General features: G+C 42.9%; 1 protein-coding gene across 1 annotated transcript in view; it reads left to right on the plus strand.

Moving 5' to 3' along the window:
• The window catches only part of FER1L6 (fer-1 like family member 6), a 98,786-nt gene that overhangs the window by 3,508 nt on the left and 73,911 nt on the right, over positions 1–21,367 (plus strand). The window lies entirely within an intron of this gene.

Here is a 21,367-nt window from a genome sequence, read left to right on the forward strand (position 1 = left end):
GTGAAACCACTGCTTTTAAAGTCAAGTCATTCCTCTTCTTCCTGACTCCTTGTTACTTCTTTATTGCTATTTTTTTTTTCATTTTATTACCTTTTTATTGTTTATTACAGAGCTACTGTAGAAGCTCTGGGAGTTTGGCATTCAGGTCTTGCTCCTAAAGCTGCTAATGGTATCACTGAATAACTTCACCTGACTAAAATGAACTGCACAGATAGAAAAGGTGACTGATGATGAGGTCTTTGGATGGGACTTGGAAAACATGCTTTGACTCCTGTGTGTAACACCAGCATTGGGTCCTGCCTGCAAATGCACACGTGCTGCGCACACCTCAGGGAAATTTTGCTGAATTAGTTCTGATGCAGCTTTTCCCCATCTTCCCTTTCTGTTATATTTTATGTTACTTGTATCAATGTTTGCTTCTGCCTTAAACTCTTTATTGCAAGCCCGTCAAATAAATACATCCAATGGGGACCAGGACTGTAGGCATCTCCATTCCTGCAGAAAGCTTGCTGCTCACAGGACACAACTCAGCCCTTTTCATCCTCAAAGGATGCCCGTAATGACCCGACAGGGCTTCGAAGAGGCACCACCAGGTGGCATTTGAGGACCAAAGCACTGGTGGCACAGACAGGCTTTGCAGTGTCACTTACTCCCCCATCAGGACAGGGTGATGGATAATCTCACTTGGCAGTGGGGAGATCTGGTGACTCTAACCATGAGCGGAAAAGAACTTGCACTGCTGTCTCCCCTTCACCAACCCAGAGAAACGCTGACATCAAGTTACTTGTGTAGAGTCCTGAGGTAGAGCTAAACTGATTCTGTTCACAAAAAGATGGGCTGTGCTCCATGCGGGGGTCCGTGCAAGGTCAGGGAAACCCTTACATTTGGGCTTCTCAAGTGAAATCCTCTGGATTTTACAAAGACATCTCTTTTTTTTTTGCCTCAAAACACTCTACACAATCTCTCTGTATTTGAAGTCTCTCTCTGTCTAATTAAGAAAGTTTGATCTACCCTTTTTTGTTGTTTTTACACCCTCTTGCTCAGGCTTGCCACACGGGCATGGGATTAATCTGGACAAATGGAGATGTCTCAAGTGTCTAGACTCCCTTCCCAGTTGATGGGGAGAAATGGACACTTCTGGTGCCTGATTCATATGGATGTATTTCTGATGTCTACTTGATACTGATTACCTGGCATGACTGGCTGGGATGTAGCAGTCTACCTCTAGATGTCTGAAGTTAGGTGAGATGAATTTATCACTGGCAACTAGATGTGTGGCAACAGATGACACTCACATAAACCCCATATTGTGACTAGATGGGGTATTTATGTCTTCATCCTCTCATGCTTTCTGATGAAAGTGCTGGCCGGGTGGCTGAGCTGGATCCAGCTGGTGTAAGTGAGGAACCCGTGAGAGGGACTGTGCTGATTGACACCAACTGAACATCTGGCCTAAATTTCTTTGTCAGTGTTGATCCATATTTCCTGCTTTATTTTGATGTGAAAGTCACCCTGAAAGTCTTGTTTCCTGTGTGTTTTTTTTTTCTTTTTTAAGCTGCACCTTTGCAAATATCAAAATTGAAGTAAAGTGTATTTTTCCTGCTAGCTCCTTACTCTTACTGCCTTCAAAGGAGATGAAGTGGATTTTCTATGCATCTTATAGCATTTCTGAAGAACACAATCTTTTAAGTGACAATGGTTATCTTAAAATTTGGTGTTTCTGTCTGTGCAGGCTAGAGCCATGTAAAAAGCCTGGAAGAACCATTATCCAACCTGCCCATGGAGACCGAGGCTGAGCCATGCATGCTGTGCCTGATCAGTAGTAACTCTGGGCTTCTATTTGAAAATAGGAGATAATCTGATTGAATTGAACCAGCAACAGCAGACATTTATGTTAAGTGAAATTACTTGGCATTTCCTGCAGTTAGTGATCTATACTGATACAAGACAACTCAGTTGTGCCTGAACCCTGTTCTCATCAGCTGTGTCTCTTCCAAGCTGTAACTCAGGGCTTTGGCTAGTTCTAAAACAATGGTTTTAGCGAGCACCGTCAGAAAAGCTACCCTAGTAGAAGTGGCTAAAAAAAGGCACGTTCCTTACAATGGACTCCACAGATGGAAAACTATCAGGCTTTGGTGTGTCCCTGCTGAAGGCAAAGGGGTCCAAAATCCGCTGCGCATTGTGGCTTCCTCCACGACAGAGATGTTGTAGGATAGTTTCTCCACTGAGAGCAAATGGCTGTATTGCCTCTCCGAGAGACTCACATTGCTCCAGTTAATGTTCATTCATACTGGGGATTTGTTGGTGGCAAGGAATTATAGAAGATAAAAAAGAGACTTGCTGTAATGCATTGCTTGTGACAAATTTAAGTAATCCTTTCTAAAGCCAACATCAGCTTCGCTTCTCACCTTTTTTCACATCCCAAATAATCCTGCCTTTTGGGCAAGCAGGTAGGAACTGCAAGCTATGACTTATAGCCTAGCCCCTGTAGGACCATTAACTTCTCTGTTCCTTGATTTTGCCGTCTTTAAAATGTGTCTATGCTTGCCCTTGCAAAGCCTTCTGAAATCCTCAGAAGGAAGGATTTCTAGTTATTATCAGATAGATATTTCTGCTGCAATACTGAGGAATGCATTTAAAATAAACAAAAGGAAGTGTCTTCTGAAAAGGGCTTATCACAGTAGAAAGGCAATAGGAGACTGTGTGGGATTATTCTGATTAATTTTAGGTATTATATAGGATCCAGGATGCTTCTTGTCATTGAGGGAAGTATTCCTCCTGACAACAATTCACATAATACCAGATAAGCCTTTTCTGTTAAATGCTGTCTGGAAGAGCCTGTCTGTCTCCACTGGTCTGCTAGGAGGATCCTGCCTGCTAATAGGCAGTGGGACCCTCTCTTCCTCGACCCCTGCAATGGTGAACATAGTGGGTGACTTTTATTGCAAGTTTGGGGCAATAGTCCTATTCACTACAGCTCAGCAGCTCTGTTAGGGACTGCAGCACAAGGAAAAGCAAATCAATTATGCTAGGGAAGAAATGTTTTTGAAATAGTGGATATGGAAAATGACTTCAGTGATGTACTGCTTTCCTCCTGGAGTAATATGAATACCCTCAGCAAGTTTGCAGAAGACACAAGCTGAGCGGTGCAGTTGATTCACCTGATGTAAGGGATGCCATCTGGAAGGACCCTGATTTGAGGAGTGGGCCCATGCGAACCTCATGAATTTCAACAAGGCCAAGTGCAAGGTCCTGCACATGGGTTGGGGCAATCCCCAATATCAGTACAGACTGGGGGATGAACGGATTGAGAGCAGCCCTGTGGAGAAAGACTTAGCAATACTGGTGGATGAAAAATTGGACATGAGCTGGTAATGTGCGCTTGCAGCCCAAAAAACCGATCATGTCCAGGGCTGCATAAAAAGAAGTGTGGCCAGCAGGTGATTATTCCCCTCTACTGTGCTCTCATGAGACCCCACCTGGAGTCCCCCACCACCACTGCGTCCAGCTCTGGGGTCCCCAGCACAAGAAGGACATGGACCTGTTGGAGTGTGTCTAGAGCAGGGTCACAAAAATGATCAGAGCTCTGGAGCACCTCTCCTACAAAGACAGGCTGAGAGAGTTGGGGTTGTTCAGCCTGGAGAAGAGAAGGCTCCAGGCAGATCTTATTGCGTCCTTTCAATGTATAAAGTGAGTTTATAAGAAAGACGGAGAGAGACTTTTTCCCAGGGCCTGTAGTGACAGGACAAGGGGCAATGGTTTTAAATTGAAAGAGGGTGGGTTTAGATTGGACATAAGGAAGAAATTTTTTATGATGAAGGTGCTGAGACACTGGAACAGGTTGCCCAGCGAAGTTGTGGATGCCCCATCGCTGGAAGTGTTCAAGGCCAGGTTGGATGGGACTTTGAGCAACCTGGTCTAGTGAAAGATGTCCCTGTTTGTGGCAGGGGGGTTGGGCTAGATGATTTTCAAAGGTCCCTTCCAGCCCAAACCATTCTATGATTCCTCTGATTCTATGAATAGAAGATTAATTATTCCTCTGTATGTTTATATAGAAGGGGGCATATTAGTCATTCCTCCAACAATCTTTCTTCATATAATAATCTGTACATTGTTTCATGTTTGTTTGCTTTTCTTCTTAATTAAATAGTCCCAGTAAAATACAAATGAAATTTGAAGCACAAGGGTTGCAGACCTGATCCTTCACAAGGAGGTTCATTCCAAACTTTTATTTGGAGACAGGCTCCTTGCCAGACTATGCAGACAGCTATTTTTGACCAGCTATCTCCATCTCTGATACTAACAATGCTTGTGGCAATTGCTGGAACTCAGCTGCTTCCAAACACCTTGAGAAATACTGCAGTAATTGAAAGTGCTTTGTTCAACCAAATGTGCTGATTGTTGACAAAGTGTGAATCACACCCCGGAACAGCAAGCTTCTTTGAGTTGAACCCTGTGAAGGCAGAATGCTCTCAGGGACATTGATGAGAAACAAATATTGAGGCATAAAGATGTTCATTTTAGACACTGGTAATGCTCTAGGCATTTTATACAGCCTTTGCCTGAACAGCTTCCCTCCAACTCCATTAAAATGAAGGAGCAATACTGATGAATGATGCTATATTGATGGCTACGATAAAAGTGGAGAGAGGAGATGTTTGGGAAACTTGCAGGCCCTCTCATCTGAAAGATACAGCTGGCTTTGAATGAGAGGGTGATTTTTATGGAAAGTCTGGGCTGGTTGCACACTTTGTTTTTCCAAGTTTGGGTTTTCTGGTAGCAAATGGAAACTGAATTGCTGCAGCACCGGTGGAGATTGATTTCCAGTCCAATTTAAAGGCATTTGGCAGCATCAGCACAAAGCACATGTGCTTGTGGTTGGCCATTGCTACCTCCCCGATCAGCATCTCCAGCGGGTCACCTGGTGCTGAGTGGCAGCAGCCCTGTGTCCTGCTTGTAGCCCTTGGAAGCTCCCTGGAATTTGGCTTAGGCAATAACCTAATGCTCTACAAATAATTATTCAAGGTGATATTTTTTTTTTCTCTCTCTCATGTCTAGTTCAGGACCGGAGAAGGAAGAAGTTTATTTGTCCTGGCAGGGTACAGACTATCCAGAGTGAAAATCGAATCACCCTGCAATGATTGCTGTCTGAACTTGGACACAATTACTGTACCAGCTATTTCATAAAATGCTCAGTTTAAACTTGATATCTATAGAAAGGCTGAAGGCAGCATCTGCTCTTCTGGCTTTCAAGAGATATAAGTCTGTTATGAAGATAATCCCCTAAAAGCATACTGAGGATTAATTTGAAAGTTTTGCAGAACAGGAGGTTGTTCTGGAATATGTAACTGTTAAGCTCTAGCATCTCACAGCCCCACTGAGCCAGAAATAAATGAATTCTTAGCACTTTAAGAGAAGTGGGATATTCACCCTGTTTCAAGAAATGTCAGAAACACCTGCTACTAGCCTCTTCCTCTAGAAGCATCTTTTACATTGGTCAATGACTGTCTTGTTACTTATTCAGACTGAAGTAGGCACAAAAGAACAGATTTATGATGGAAGGATAGATTTAAAAAGGAAAGAGAACCAATGTTGGTGATGTAGGATCACAGGGACATAGGAATTGAAAAAGTGTTGTCAGCACATGGGCAATGCAAAAATCATGACTTTAATCTCATACATAGGCAGCTGTAAATAGAGAACTGTATTATGTGCTCAAGAATTGGCAGGAGCTGTTGGTGAAATTCTGGGAGGGCAACCTATATCCCTTATCGTCCACATCTGCCCATCAGGGTCCTTGCGTGTGCCCAACAGGTCTCGCTGCTGGACCTCTGTACTTGTCTTGTTAAGGTGAGCTAGAACCTTTTCTGAGGCAGGAATAAAAAAAAGGCTCTCTGCCAGATGGAGCAACTTCTGAGCTGCTTTGTGCTCAGACACCCCTTTGTTTATGGAAACCAACACACTTAGCCTCCTGAACAGTGTTTAAACTTCATGTCTACTTGGTAGAGAATCTCACCATGTGTGTGATGAGCTCAGATGCCGAGCACTTCCCACAGCATACAGTCTGGTTTTGCTCCTATGCCAGAAAGGATTCATTTGGGATTAATACTTCCCTGCTGAACAGCCAACTGTTAGGTTCCAGTGCAAACAACGTGCTGATAAAACAGAAGCATCTTTGCAAATGTCACTGCTTAACTGTCATTTGCAGAATATTTTACGTCATCACTGGAGAGTGATGGAGAGACAGGAGTTTCGGGGTTGTACTAGTGAGCTGTAGTTTGGGGCAATGAGTCTTAATAGCTGTACTAGAGCAGAAGGCAGAGCCTTGTTTCCCCATTAGAGCATGGGAGAGCTCATGACTCTGCCTTTGGGACTGACAGGGTTTGGTACAAAGTAGGACAGCCCTAAGGATGTTTCATATCCATGGCCCAGGCAGCCTTCAAAGACTGGGAATGTGTCTATGGGGAAGGGAGTGAGAAGTTAAACCACTGTGGTGTAATTCATACCTTGACAAGAGACTAACTTCTGACTTGGGACTGATCCTACAACCATGTCCAAACGTTACGTATTATTGTGCACTAAGTCCACCCAGTTGGGACTTATTATACCCGTCATCTTCTAGCTCCACAGTAGTTTGCTGACAAATCTTGCCAACAGTCTTTGGAAAGTTGAAGATTATGTTGTGAGTACTGTAAAATAACAATCCCCTTGGGGAGAAGTGGGATGCATAGCTGAGCTACAAAACATGGGCTTGAATGCTGAGACCTGGCACCGACTGTGAAGGGTTGAACCACTGCCTCTGAGAAATGGCTGGGTAAGGGATACTTGTCTGTCTGACCTCACAGGAGCAAAGCTTAAGCAGGAACAGTTCCTGTCCAGGATGGAGACCCAGGCTTGTTTTTACACCCACAGGGCACTAAGTAAGTGAGGTGTCAGTGCTGATTATAGACTTCTCCTGACTGACCTGGCAATGAGGTTTCTCTCTGCCTTGCCAGATGAGCGGGTTTCTTTTTGCAGACCAGCACAGACCCAAGCCTGTCACTGATGCTTCATTACTTCTGTAGATAGAGTAGTTTTTTTATGACATTGCAAAAGTAGAACCAAAGGCATTAGCAGGGGTCTGAGCCACTTTGTGCTGCCTGAGCCGTGCTGCAGCACCCGCTGTACAAGCAGGTAGGTGGAAGGGGAAGCAGGGGCACAGAGACCTGCCGGCAGCTGCTCTGCTGCCTTGAAGCAAAGTTGGGATTACAATTCAGGGCTCCCGAGTACTACCCCCTCTGCACTTCTGCATGTTTTTCTCATTCTAAAATAAAAATTTCTAGTAAAGCAAGTGCAAAAAGTTGGAGTTAGAGATGATATCACAAAGCTGAGGTCCCTCTGGGTAGGGCACTGAAAGTAATACTTCACTTCCACAAAGCATTGGTTTTATTTTTCACATTTGAAATCTTTTCCTTTACATCAAAACATCCACCACTTCAATATTCAGGAAGAAATGCACTCACTGAGGGTAACCCCACAGCATTGCCCCACACCGGCCAGGTCTCACAGCAGTCGGCAAGTTCTGGCTCTGCTTCCCTGGCTGACTACCGTGCGACACGCTCCCTGAAGCTGCAGGAAGCATTGGGAAAATGCTCCTGCTATGGTCCTGTACTTCATGTACAAGATGCTTCCATACCTGCACTTCTCTTGACCCATGATCAGCTCTGCAGCATCACTTACAAAAGTCAAATCCTGCTTTTTTATACTTGGCTCTATCAAACCTCTTATTTTCAGCTGGATCATTAGCTAGATGCTTCTGCATAGTTTTTAACACATGGATTCTTCCCTTAGAAATTACAGTAATCCCATTTCTAGGGCCACCCAGTCACTGAGATAACACACCAATTTATACCTGCTGAGGAGATGGCCTATTTAAACTTCTCAGTTTTTCTAACCAAGTATTACTCTCTCTCAAATAACGTTGCTCCAATGCTTTGAGGACTCCCCGATGCAGACGATTTACGGTTCATGTTCTCTGACATACCACAAAATGAATTAACTCCTGTTTATAGCTGCTTGCATTTGGCAGTAACATGCCCAGTTTGGGACCATTTAGAAACATAGAATCATAGAATGGTTTGAGTTGGAAGGGACCTTGACAGGTCATCTAGTCCAACCCCCCTGCAATGAGCAGGAACATCTTCAACATGATCAGGCTGCTCAGAGCCGCGTCCAACCTGACCTTGAATGTTTTCGGGGTTGGGGCATCTACCACCTCTCTGGGCAACCTGTTCCTATGGCTCAGTGGAGCAAAAGGCACCGGGTCCCTCAAGGTTTCAAAGGTGGTTGAGAACAATATTCTGCCCCCATTAGAGAAACTGAAAACAAAATATGTGGATCACTAAGTGCCTGTAGTAGTTGCGAGGAACCATTTTGTTCAAGCCTTAGATGCACTGGCCCATCTCTATAAACACTGCGGTTTCGATCAGAGGACTTCTCAAACAACACTTAAGTCTCCTGATGCTCTTCCCATGGGACAGGCAAATGTTTTAAAACCATTAACTGAACAGACCATCCAAAGCTATGTAACTTTATGGATATGGCAGGAGTGAGGCTGGAAATAGACTCTATATCCTGACTTTCTTCTTATTCCTTCCCTTCCACTGGAGGCCTGGCTTAGCCCAGGACTGGTCTACTTTTTTTTGTGAGAGAAGAGGGGCTGAGTCACTTTTTAAACGTATTGACTATTGAAAACCTCCCCTTATGTAAGCTTTCTATTTCTTTACACTCCTCAACATCCTATAACTTGGTGCTGGGCACAGCTCCCACCTTGATTTATCAGGCAGCTCAGAGAAACACCCTCTTTGTCAATACAAGGGAGTTTCTGTTCAGCCTCAGATTCATAAAATGAAAACCCCGGTACTTTCTGTTCACCTGTTCCTGTGGCACAGAGCGATTCATTGGGCAGAAGGATTACTGCCCAGTGCCACCTTGCACAGCCGGCACGAAGGCATCGGTGCTGTGGCTGGTAGGTTGATGCTCACAGCCTGGTGCGGGAGGTGTTTCTGCTGGACGGCAATGGGAGATGCAAAGCACAGTTGGCCTTTGAGCACAGCAGGAAAAAAAATGAGTTTAACAAATATTAGCAGGGATGGATTTACTAGGGGAGGGGAGAAAAGAGGCAAGGCTCAGGAAAAAGTCACCCCCCAGGCAGTGATTTGTGATGCGAATGTTCTCTGAGGGATGGTTGGTGATGGCAGGGTGCCCATGGAGCTGTTTGCTGCAGCTTTCCTGTGTCAACACCACAGCCAGAACCAGCCCCCCTTATTTTACACCAATTTCAATAGGATGCTGTTAACCACCTGCCGAAGAAAGCTTCAGTTTTGGCTACCAACCCCCTGAAGCCCATTATCCCAACCCTGGACACTGTGCCCCTGAGCGAGGGTTTACTGTGTGCCACAGCAATAGCCAGAATTATTCTGGTGACATTTTTCACTGCCCTTGATACAGTGGCAGGTAGAGGTCAGGACCTCACTATGTTTGGGCCAGGATATGTGCACAGACAGTCTCTGTCCTGAGGAGCTTTTAGTTTCACTAGTGAAGACAGGCAAAAGGTGAAGGGAAAGGAATTATCAGTACAATGGTCACACAGATAGGAAACATCACAGACTGATTTCAATAATTCAGCATATACCTTCTATATAGCAGCTATGACTTTTTTAGTGATTGATAATAAATGGAAAGGGTAGTTCCTGGGGCAAGGATCTGCATTTTACCAGGTGCTCTGCAAACATGGATTGATTCCAGTGTATGCGTAGGCACATAGATGGAGTCTACTCCTACCCTACTTGTTGCACAGCAGCTCTGGGAAAGTAAACTTTGGAAAACACGAGCAGAAGTTGCAGCCGGAATGTGGTCCTTCCCAGCAACAAGAACAGGAGATACCACCCTCGCAGCCTTTCCTTGCTGTTACAGCACTTAGTTATAAAACAGCTAGTGGGACTTCTCCTCCATGCCAAGTCTTGCCAGTGTGGAGCCACATGGACTGAGGAGCAGTGTACATGTTTACATCCCCATCTTTCAGCATTAAACCTCCTCTTAAAAAAGCCCTGTAGGCAGCTCAAGGCAGGCATCCCATGTGGCTTGGGGGCTGATTTACACCTTTTTGCACATTGAAACTTGATTGTTAAAGTCCATAAGTCTGAAAACATTTCCTATACAAAATCAAGCAGTCAGGACACACATACTCTCTACTTTCTCCTTCCCAACAAAGTATCTCCTCTTTTAATCACGACCTGTTTTTGTTACCATCTCAAAAAGAAAGGAAGAAAGGAAGAAAGAAACAGAAAGAAAGAAAGAAAGTAAGTCCCAATTAGGTCAGAACAGCTGCTGAAGTGTCACCTCAGCTTTTGCTACTCAAGTACTAATTAGAAGCTCACTGTAGAGCCACTGTTTCCAGCTGAGCAAAGGAGATGCTTGCTGGCTTGTTTCAGGTCTTATGGGAAGCTTTGTGCAGTTAGGAAAGAAGCTGTTTGGGACCCAGATGGTGTAGGTGGCTTGCAGCCTCTCAGCCTTTGCAAGGAAAGTTTGGTTGCTTGCCAGGATGTTGGTGAGCAAAACTTATTATCCACTGGTGGGTACTCAGAGTACCCAGGAGTGCCTCTCCCCAACAGCATTTTTTCTGCAGAGCTGCCAGTTCAGCTTATTCAGTTGGAAATTTTAGGGCAAGGTAGTGAAACTGTTCTGTATTGGTAATGAATAATTTCTGAATTCAGTCCTGCAAGAGAGATGGGTTGGAAGTCATGAAATGAAAAATTTGATGTTTTCTTTTTTTTTTGTTTTCTTTTTTGGGGGGGGGGAGGAGGATTGTTACCAGGCTGTAAGCAACCCTCCACTGAGAGGGCTCAGTGGCTGCTCACAGTGTTTAGGATTTCATCTAGAAACAGAGTGCTTTAAAACCTGGCTTTGGTGAATGTGCTTTGAAGTTGCAGTGTTGTATGGCATGTCTCAAGGGACCACATTGTTCTGCTGTCAGCCAAGTCTGCCTGGACTAGGTGTGCTATTATATGCTATTATACGTGTTGCTATACCCTTCCTTAGTGTAGCTCATGCTTTTCACTGAAAAAGCTATTAAGCCTTTTAAGGGAATTAGATAGCTAAAACAACAGTAACCACCTGGGCCATAGGCACATCATCACCCAAACCTAAGGCTTGTGCTGCTGGTGATTTCTGTTATTGTTGTTATTTTTTATGGTGCATTGTTTGTGTTAGAAAGAGAAGGAAGATGAGAGAAAGTAAGAAAAGAAAGTGAAGAAAAGCACCCCCAGAAAGAACAGAATAAGAACTTGGGCCTAACTGTGAACTTCAGAAGGCTGAATGGAAAAAAAAAAAAGGGCATTTAATTTTCTGTTCCAGGAGAGAAAAGGGGATTTTGCACATGCTTTTTAAAAATATAGGAGTGTATGAGATATATCTGATTTAATTACCATTTCTCCTCCTAGCAGAGCTTTGCCCTACCACTCAAGTCAAACAAGAGTATGATTGGTGCTGGTGAAGGGCAGGTCAGCTTCTGGACAGCTAGGCTGGAAGCTTGTACTTTGATGAACCAAGGCAGAGCAAATAAGCCTGACCTGCAGAGGCAGCCATCTCCCAAAAGTCACCCCCAAAAACCAAAAGGATGCAGAAGTTTGAACCTGGCTGATCGCTTGGGTTAAGCTGTCTATGTCGTTTCATTTCTCTGCTGCATTTCTCACTCCAGTAAAACTACTGATGCCTCACATGCTATGGGTACTTCATCACAGCAGGGAACTCAATTATGTACCTTGGGCAGAACGAATCTCCCTGCTCTGCTGGGGTTCAAATACTTATTTCCAAAGGTGTCTTTAAAGAGACATTCAGCCTCATGGTAATAGACTGTCCTCTCTATAGGTCAGTTCCCATCAAAGGTTAAGAACAGTGTGAAAATGTTCTTGTGGGAAGTGCAGAACAAAAGAGGTCTTGTGCCTCTGTAACCTGTTCTCAGCAAGGACTGGAGTATGCCCAAGAGGAAATGTCAAGGAAGTAGCTGTACATACAAGACTGGAGGCAAGAGTTGGGAATAATGTGAAAGTGCACTAACTAAAAATAACACATATTAAGCCTTTTAACTGGGGAGATGGGAGAAGTAGAAGGGGGAACCACAATCCAGAGCTCTGTACGCTAGGCTGCAATAGAGACGTCAGACACGTTATGGGTGGAAAAAGTGAGAAAATAGAGAAAAAGAAATTATGTTCTTATTAAATAATAACTGGGCGTAAATACATTAATACCTAAAATAGGCCTATTTTTCCAGAGAGTGGTTGCTCAGTCTGTCTGAAATCTAAACCTTTTCAAAGTGTCTTAGTGGGTATGAAAACCTCAGTGTCCTTTTAGTTTGGAGGTGTGGCTCACTGACTTGGTCCTACAGGCCTCTGCAGAGCAAAAGGAGTTAATGTTTGCACAGGGATAAATCTTTGTTCTTGTTCAGTGTTTACCAACTTGACTAACCAGCCACCACGTTTGCTACCAGCAAGTAGCAAACTTAAATGGAGTCTTAAATGCAAATGTAAGCTTGGAGAGCCTGTTCACAATGTAAAAGGTAGTGACTGGAAGAAAAACAGAAGGATGGAGCCCTCAGCAGTGGCACCTCAAGCCCACAGGTATGTCTAATACCCCCAGGAAATTCTTCCAAGGTTTGAGTTAAATTCAGCTAATTATATTTAAAGACTTCTTGAAAGAAAAGAAAATAAACAAGTCCTTTAATGCTTGTTTAACTGCTCCCGGCAGACGTGATTATTATTGCTGGTATTTATCTATTCTGTACTGCCTTGTACTTTCTTTAATAATTTGTACCTGCACAAAGTCATGGGAAGACTTTCTCAGACCAGTGGGTGATGGCTCAAGCTCCCTGTGGAGGGAGGAAAGGACTCTAAGAGGTGCAGGAACAGGAGAAATTAACCCCCTGTGTGTAATAACTGCATTCTTTATTTTGTAGTCATGTTAGTATTTAGTAGGTCTGTTACGCTGCTCTTGTGCATTAACATAAGAAAAGTTGTTGAATATGACCACTAATTTGCATCTGTTCAGGATGTGGCTTCTTTGCTGTTATGACTCATGATGTATAAGGATGCTAAATGTGTCAATAAAAAGTCATTGCTTTTCTGCAGAAGGGACAATATTTGAAAGAACCAAGGCTGTATGTGCCTGCTGCATAAATGGCCAGTGTTTGCAGAGGTCCCGTGCTGTGCTGCTGTTGTCTCTGAAGCCTTCTCAGAGCTTTGGAGTTTAAGATCATTTGTGGCAGAACTGTGTACAATTTAAAAGTTCAAATTATAGGTTGTTCAGAGTGTGTTTGATTATACCTGGTATTTCTTCTTCCATATTACCTTTTAGTCGTTCTTCATAAAACAACTTCTAGGAAAGTAATACTTATTAATTAAAATGCTAAAAACATGGAAGCAACTGAGTCAAACCGTAAGGTCTCCTTCACCCCAGTTTCTGCCTCCCAAGAGGGGCCAAAGGTGGATATTTGGGAAAAGAGTCTGTGAAATAGGTATGACCAAGGGATCCTGCCCTTAGCAGTTTCACGCAGTTAGGGAGTTTATGAGCTGGATGGATATCGGACCCTCTGGCCCCAAACTCCATAAATTTACCTGAAATCTCTTTGAATTCTTTGGGCTCAACAACCTTCCTTGCAACGTGTCTTATGATTTATGTATCTTACTGAAGAACACCTCTGCTCATTTATTTTAAACTTGTTGCCTGATAATATCACTGAGTGATCCTATTTTGTGGTCTGGGGACTGAAACTGAGAAACTGCTTCTCTATTCATCTCTCCATGTCACTTGTTATTTTATAGATCACTTCCAAACACCTCTTCAGCTGCAGTTAGACAATACAGTAAATCCAGGTACCTCTCAAGAACATGGTGTTTGCATGAGGCAGTGATAACTGGGGATGAACTCTCCTGTTCAACGGTGTTCCAGGCATGGATTAGCTTTTCACTGTGAGGCTTTATGCTGGACTAGGTATAATTCTGGAAAAAGCTTGTGTTGTGTGCTTTGATCATTTTGGCAGAAATGTGATAATGAACCCATCCCTGATTCAAATCTACCACGACTGCCAGGTGACCCAGACATGCACAGATCTGGTATTTATGATCAGGGAACCACCAGAATGTGAGAAATACCCTATGAGGTCAGATCCAGTATCCATCTGGGATGGTGCTCTCTCTCCAGCAGTGGCAAAAGGAGTTGATATTCAGGGAAAGCACACAAGTCTGGCTGCTTTCTGTGGTCCATTCCCCCCCAGCATCCAGAACATTTTTATTATGAGTGTTAATGGATACATCCCTGTCTGGTCCTTTTGGTATTTTTAGACCTGGTTCATTAAGTGCATCCTCATTTTAGTGTTGTGGGTTTTGCTGAGTAACAAGCAACTCTGCTTTCATCTTATTCACCAGCTTAAATTTATAAACTTTGACCCTATTCCCACTTAGTCATCTGTTCTCCAAATGAAGAGTCCCAGCTTTTTCAGTCTGTCATAAGGTGGCTTCTCCCACCCTTTTTCTTTGCCTCCTCTAACCCTGTTATCTTTCCTGAGATCTGGAGACTGGAGGTAATTATTTTACCTGTACCACCTTAAAAACACAGGCTATGATCTCTTTTCCAGGCTGAATAGACTCTGCCAGGAGCCATTATCCTCCTCTGATCACTTACCAGTGTTTTCTGCACATTGCTGAGGTTTGAGTGCCTTTTGAGATGAGCAATCAGAGCAGCAAGCAGTGGCCAAAATGCAGTAATTTAGTAGCATATGATGTTCCCTGTCATATTTTTATCTCATTTTTTACACTTCCTAATGGCTGATTTCAGTTTTTGACTGCTGTAGTGCAATAAACTGAAGTTATACAGAGAATTATCCACAAAGACAAAAGAATTTTTTTCCTGAGTTGTAATAGTTAATTTAGAGCCTGCTCTTGAATGTACAGTTAGTGTACAATTAATATTGACCACCATATTGTCACCTTGCAATTTTCTTATTGATGGGATATTAATAGTTGATACAGGATATATAATGTCATAGTGTCACATAGATGTGAGAAACCCCAAGCTTCAAAGCTCATACCTGTGTGTGTGCCGCAGCTGGTTTTCAAATAGCAGCTTGTCATACGGGATTATGTATTCACCTTCTTGAGGAGCTGAAGATTTTCCATTGCAAATCCTTGGACCTGTAAAAGCAGCAGAACCAGTGGGAAATCAGGAAAAATGAAAACAAGTTAAGACAGCTAGTGAGAGCTCTGGGCTGTGAAAGAACCACAGCAGAAATAATGGGTTTTGGAATAAAGGGAGTCTCGTTACTGAATCAGGGTAAAGTGTCTGACAATATACTGTATGAAGCAACACTGCCCTAGCAAAGGAGATAAATTCAATGAATAAACAGGCAAAATCTTCCCTTAACTTCTGTAATCCTGAGAAAAGAGGGCATGAAATTAGTACATCATTAAACATTCATTAAGATGTTTTCTGCTTTCCATATGTCCAAGAACACAGAATTTATTTTATTCAGGCCTCTTTGACAATTAAATGTAATTGCAATAAATTTCTTCCCTGGGACCTCATTTATTACCACAAATGACATACTAGATTAATAAAAAAAAGGTTCTTAATTAACCAGTTATGCTCACATTATAGTTTTAGATTGATTAGGCTTTTTTATTTTGAAGCCCCATCTTTGTATTGTAATTACGTTTTACTCTTTGAAATGAGTGGTGTAAATTATGAGGTAATTTACTTTTCCTTTCAATTTCCTTGACCAGTATATATTGTGGAAGTGATAAAATTAGTCAAGAGCCTTTCTTATGTTTTTGCATTTAAAAGGGAAAGAGAAAACCTTTATAACCTAGAGAATTACGTTCTTTTTGCTTGTGTTTATTTGATGAAAACTAGAACTAATCATGTGGAGATAATTATTCACGTAGTGCAATACAGTTTGATCTACTGCAAAACTCTTTGGAAAATGACATTATGTTCAAAGAAGCAGGATTTTAAGGAGCTGCAAAAAAGAAGAAAAATACAAGCCACCTTACAAAATGCAAATAACAAAATGCAAAGATAGAGACCCACCTAACAAATTTTACATTCATACGCGAGAAGGCTGAAGGCTGTTTTTCCTCTTTCTTCAATTTCTAACGCTTTCTCAGTCAAGGCACCATACCCATAGCTTTACAGTCCTTAGGCACTGGAGCTGGCTCAGATCTGAGCCACACAAACCTTTGATCACCCCTGAACTAAATCATTTTGATGGTGCCAAAAAGTTTGCTGAGACTGTTGCTTCCAGGGAGGAAGGGACTTGGGGGAAGAAAAGCAGGACAGCTGCTCCAATAAGGATTTTCTGCTGCCAGGACCACGCTGGCAGCTCACTCACCCTGTCCACATGAGGACTTCTGGATGGTCTCAGGAGACGTACTGGATAAACCAGCGTTTGTTTCTGTGTCTGCCCTCTGTGTTTCCAAATCTCACTCTGTGGTTTCATTCCTCCGTGTCCAGCAGGAGCATAGCTCACACGCCAGCACTAGGGAAGAGCATCCCAAGGCTCATGGCTACAAAAATGGACCTTGAGAAGCATCTTGTTAATGCAGGTTAAGCTCTAGGCTGGGTTTTCCTTGAACAAGAAGTAGAAAGCTGCACTGAGAGGGGGACTTGTGGAAAGGGACGGAAGGTCCTTCCTCGAGCTACACGTGCTTGTGTTTAGATGGCTCAGGTTATTCTTCTGACTTTATAACCAATGGAGAAGTGATTTCTGCTGTCCTACAGTAAAGTGTCTAAAGTGAAGTATATAACTGGCACCCCAGAAGTGCCCGTTTGTCTCTGGATGATGTGTGACCATTCCCACAGCAAGAAGCCATTCTCCTCATATGTCAATTCTCTGAGCACACAGACTTCTGGAAGGATTTTACTGGAAGAAGAAACTAAGTTTCACCAATATGGAGAAACTCCAAGGAGATTCAATATTTAGTAAGGTCACTTGTACTCTCTTGCTGACAACTCTGAAGTGTTTTGAGGTTTTTTGCCAGCTTTCCTTTAAATTAGACTGCAAACTGCAATTATTGTGTATCTGAGAGAACATTACCCAGTGCAAGAAGTGATCATGAAGCCTCTGTGATGATAGGACAGCTTAAATGAAAAAGAAAGGTCATGAAAGGATTTTTTTGGAAAGCTAACAAGCTGGAAAGCTGGAAGCTGCCCTGGATTAATCTTGATGAGAAGAAAATATAGTCTGTGAGCCTTTTTCACATTTCAAAGAATATGAAAATTAATTCAGAGACGAAGTGGACATGTGGCACCGATAATGGGAAATGAACCCTTGTATTTACAGATTTCTGGTGCAAATCCAACATGGTCTGAGTATAGCCAAATGCTGAGGTATGGTTGGTGTCCCACTCTTATTTACTATTTATATCAGGGAAAACTCAGTGAATCACAGTCATAAACGAGGGCCCACATTGTCACTGTACTTATGCAGAAGAGAAAGAGTTGTCTTTACTCCAGATTTTTTTACAATCCCCATGTGGAAGGAGCTAGGACACTCAGTCCTCTTTGAACTAAGCAATGTCCTTGATTAGCTGAGATGGCTGATTTTTAATTGCTTCTAATCAAGGCACTTACAACAGGAAACCTGTTGGTAGCCTGCAGGAACTCTTTCCTCCACCTTCTCTTTGGACACGAATTTGTTTTATTGTATCTTAAATCAGCTGCTTGGATCCAGGAATGAACAAAATCTTTATCTGTATTTGAGCATCACATAGCATATGGGGGGCTAAATCTTCACTGAAGTTTGTCCATACTGCTACAATACTAACAACCTCCAACCTCACCATGGGTCCAAGACAGATGAAAGAATTTTTCTGCACCCCAAGTCTCTCCTGATTTCCCAGGTTCTTGCAGTGCCTTGCTGAAAGCCAGGAGATCCTGTGGGGAACATGGGAGATACTTTCTCACGACATCTTTGGGGTCTACCTAGAGGTGGCACACAGGTTTATGCTGGGCTTAGGGATAACAGATGGGTGTGAATAACTTTAAGGACATTATCAAATCCGGTGAAACTGCAGGGAAGCTTGAAACTTTCCCTTGGTGGCATCATTTCCCTGTGAAAATTTTCACAATCCCAGGGAGAGAGGAAGGAGTAATTTTCAAGTTTTCAGCAGTTGATTGAATTTATGTTGAAGCAGTGGTGAAAAGAAACATTCTTTGTGGAAATTTGAAGAAAGGTTACTTTTTTTTCTGTCTAAGAGAACAAACTTCCTGTTGCAAAAAGATTATCTGCAGAACATTTTTAAGACGCCTAAATGATTTTATTAAGCATCACGGATGTTGCCCACATGCATAATATTTGGAGCACGTACACTGTCACTAGGTGACAAGCAGTTTACATATCAAAGTGATGGAGCCTCTCTGTTGTGAGGGCTTAATACCTTCAGTTCCCTGAAAACTTCATTTACTTAGCTTAGACCTTTACAGAGAAGATTCTGTCTGGCAAATCCCATGCATAATGAATGCTGCCCTGCCATCTTGGTGAACAGCCCCATGCTCTTCTCCTTTCCCATAGCTGAGCCTTGCAAGTGGCTTGTGCTTGCTGCCTCTCCAGTGTTTTTGAGGGACACTTCTCTGCGTGGTCACAGCTGCCTTTGGCCGAGGTAACCGGTAGGGCCAGGGGTGCAGGAGAGCTCAGGTGCACCCTGATGCCTTTCTGTGCCCGAAGCTCCGGCAGGATAAAAAGCTGAGATTGAAATCTGGTTTGCTTCAAAGACAGATCCTGCTGTTGGCACCTGTGGAGTTCTCAAGCTTGGCTGTTTCTCTTTCTGTCACTCCGTAGCACCTTCTGCAGTTCTGACTTTAAGCACTTTTGGTGTTATGTAAACATAAAAATAATGGAAGATGGCCCAGTTTCCACATCAGGCTTTATTAATGGCCATTCCCTCCAGTTGCCCTCTGACTCCTGCTTTGCTTGAGCCATTTTTTGTCTTGGTACTACATTTCCACTTGTACTGGTTGGGTTTTGGCATTCTTTGGCACACAGAAGTTATGCATTTTCTGCGATTGTGCCCAGTATTGCTGACATTCCTCCCGGGCCTGGCCAGTAAACTTAATTTGTTTGCTCTGAATACAACTTTTAAACATTATCAGCTCCCCTTTCCTGTTTGTGGGAACTTTTCCTCCATAGCTAAATGCACCTCGAGTTTGCAGGTGACTTCAGATGTTTGAGCACTTATTGCTATCAGGTTTGCTCAGCACGTAGGTGCCTGCTTGTTTGGGCTACTGGGACTGTGTGTTTCCTCAGGTACGTTTTTATTCCTACAACAATTTAGGCAAACAAGTCCTCTGATGGGGGAAAAAAATGTGCTAAATGCATCCTTGTGGCGAACAGGGAACATGAAAAATGTTGCCATTATACTAAATCATTTGTGTTTCCACTTTCACCCCCTGGTTGGTTTGTCAGTAGTTAATAGCACAAATTCTGGAGCAGCATAGGTTGTTTCTTCCTCTGAAATATGCGGCATATTTGTTTCCTTGGAAAAACTGTAGTATGAAAGCATGCCCACAGAGAACTCCTCTTGAACCAATGTGACCAATAATTGGGAAAATGGTACAGAGTAATATACTAATAAAAGTGAAGTTCTAGGTGGGTTGAATCCACCACTGCTCACAAATTTGCATGGGATTTAGTGAATGCTTCAGCTCTCAAAATGAGGTGTAAAGTGTATTTTCAAAATATACGAACATGTAATTTCAACATTTCAAAATAAAAGGTTTCAGATATGCTGAAATGTTTTTCTTGACATTTCAAATTGAAAAGGACCAAATTGCTTGCAAACAGAATGACGTATTTCACTACTGTATAACATGATATCTGAACTATGTTGATTTCAGCAAGCAGGTAAGATCTGCAGCAGTAGGTTTTATATTTTCACCATCAAATAAAGCCAAGTGAATCATTTGCAATGACTTTGGATTTCTGAGTATAGGTCAGGTTTGTCTGGTTAATTCAAAATTATAAGTCCACAGGCTTTTATTTAATGAAAATAGCCTCTCAAGCTTGGTTTGGTTCTACTGATTTCTTTTTCCATTTTTTTGTATTTTGTTTTAGTTCAGGCATTCAAAGCCAAGGGTCCATTATCGCCCACTCCTATTCCAACCACTGTCCAGTTTACCTTTAAGGAAGAACTTTTGTGTGTGTTTCCTGCATTATTGTGACTGTTTTACCAGACCTTGATTGGCAGCAAGAAAAGACGTATGCAGACTCTACGGGCCATTATTAAACACTGGTTCAAGCCTCCAGAAACCTTCAGAAACTTGGAAAAATTAAATTACACGCTCCAGTGCTCAGAGATTTGCTTTCCACTCTCCAACCCCCTCTTGAATGATAAATCATGTGGCTTAAAAACATACACTTTATAAAAGGAAGAAAAGATAACAAAACAAGAGAGATAAACAGAAAATAGCCAGTCCTTTCCCAAAGTGTAAGGAAAAATGTGCTAAATTCCCCACTTTAATTTCTCAGGGAGGCAATTGCAGGACAGCTGGCTGCTTCCCACCCCTTCTCTAATATCTTGGGTCGAAAGGGTCTTCCTGGGCACAGCTGTAATGCAGAAAATGGTGTTGCTCTTCCACGTTGCTCAGAATGGATGCTGTGCTGAGCCCTGCTCAGGGGCAAGGGGGAGAAGTCCCATCTTCTTCCCACAGCTTCCCTTCTCTGCAGTGTATCAGCTCCTGCCTTGGCTCTAGGGTATGGCAAAGTAGAATTTGGAGCAGTAGGTCAGGTGTGAATTGGAGACTGTTGAAGTTATTAGTCTTGTAGACATACTTTGTTCTGTGCTTGCAAAATGTCAGCCCAACATCAGTGTCCCATTGCAGGACCATTGCTCCTGGACCCCGACATGGGGCAAGCAAAGAGTTTGGTGGGATGAGGCTGGCTGGCAACCAAGGAGGAGGGACTGGTGGCTATGGGAAGAAAAAGGCGACCTTTTGTTGAGGGGAAAATACTGTACAACATTTGTATAAATATTTCCTTTTGCCCCCCTCTTTAAAACCAACTCTATAAAACTGCTCTTTCTCTCTACTCTCTCTACAAACTGAAGACCTGAAGGACCAATGGAAGAGTAAAATAGGAAAAGGACAACCAGCACAGACATCTGAAGAGCCAACCTGGGCCTGTGCTGTCACTGGGAGAGGTGCTTTATCTTAGCTTGCAACTGTACGGACTCCCACCTTTGGGCCACGGGGAGTTTTGCTTTCATTTTCCCAAGAAGCAGGACTGCACCGTAGGTCCTTGCTGAAAAGTCTTGACATGTTTTATCTGTGATGGCAACCAGAC

This window comes from Buteo buteo, chromosome 3, assembly GCF_964188355.1.
Source record: "Buteo buteo chromosome 3, bButBut1.hap1.1, whole genome shotgun sequence".
Taxonomy (NCBI): domain Eukaryota; kingdom Metazoa; phylum Chordata; class Aves; order Accipitriformes; family Accipitridae; genus Buteo; species Buteo buteo.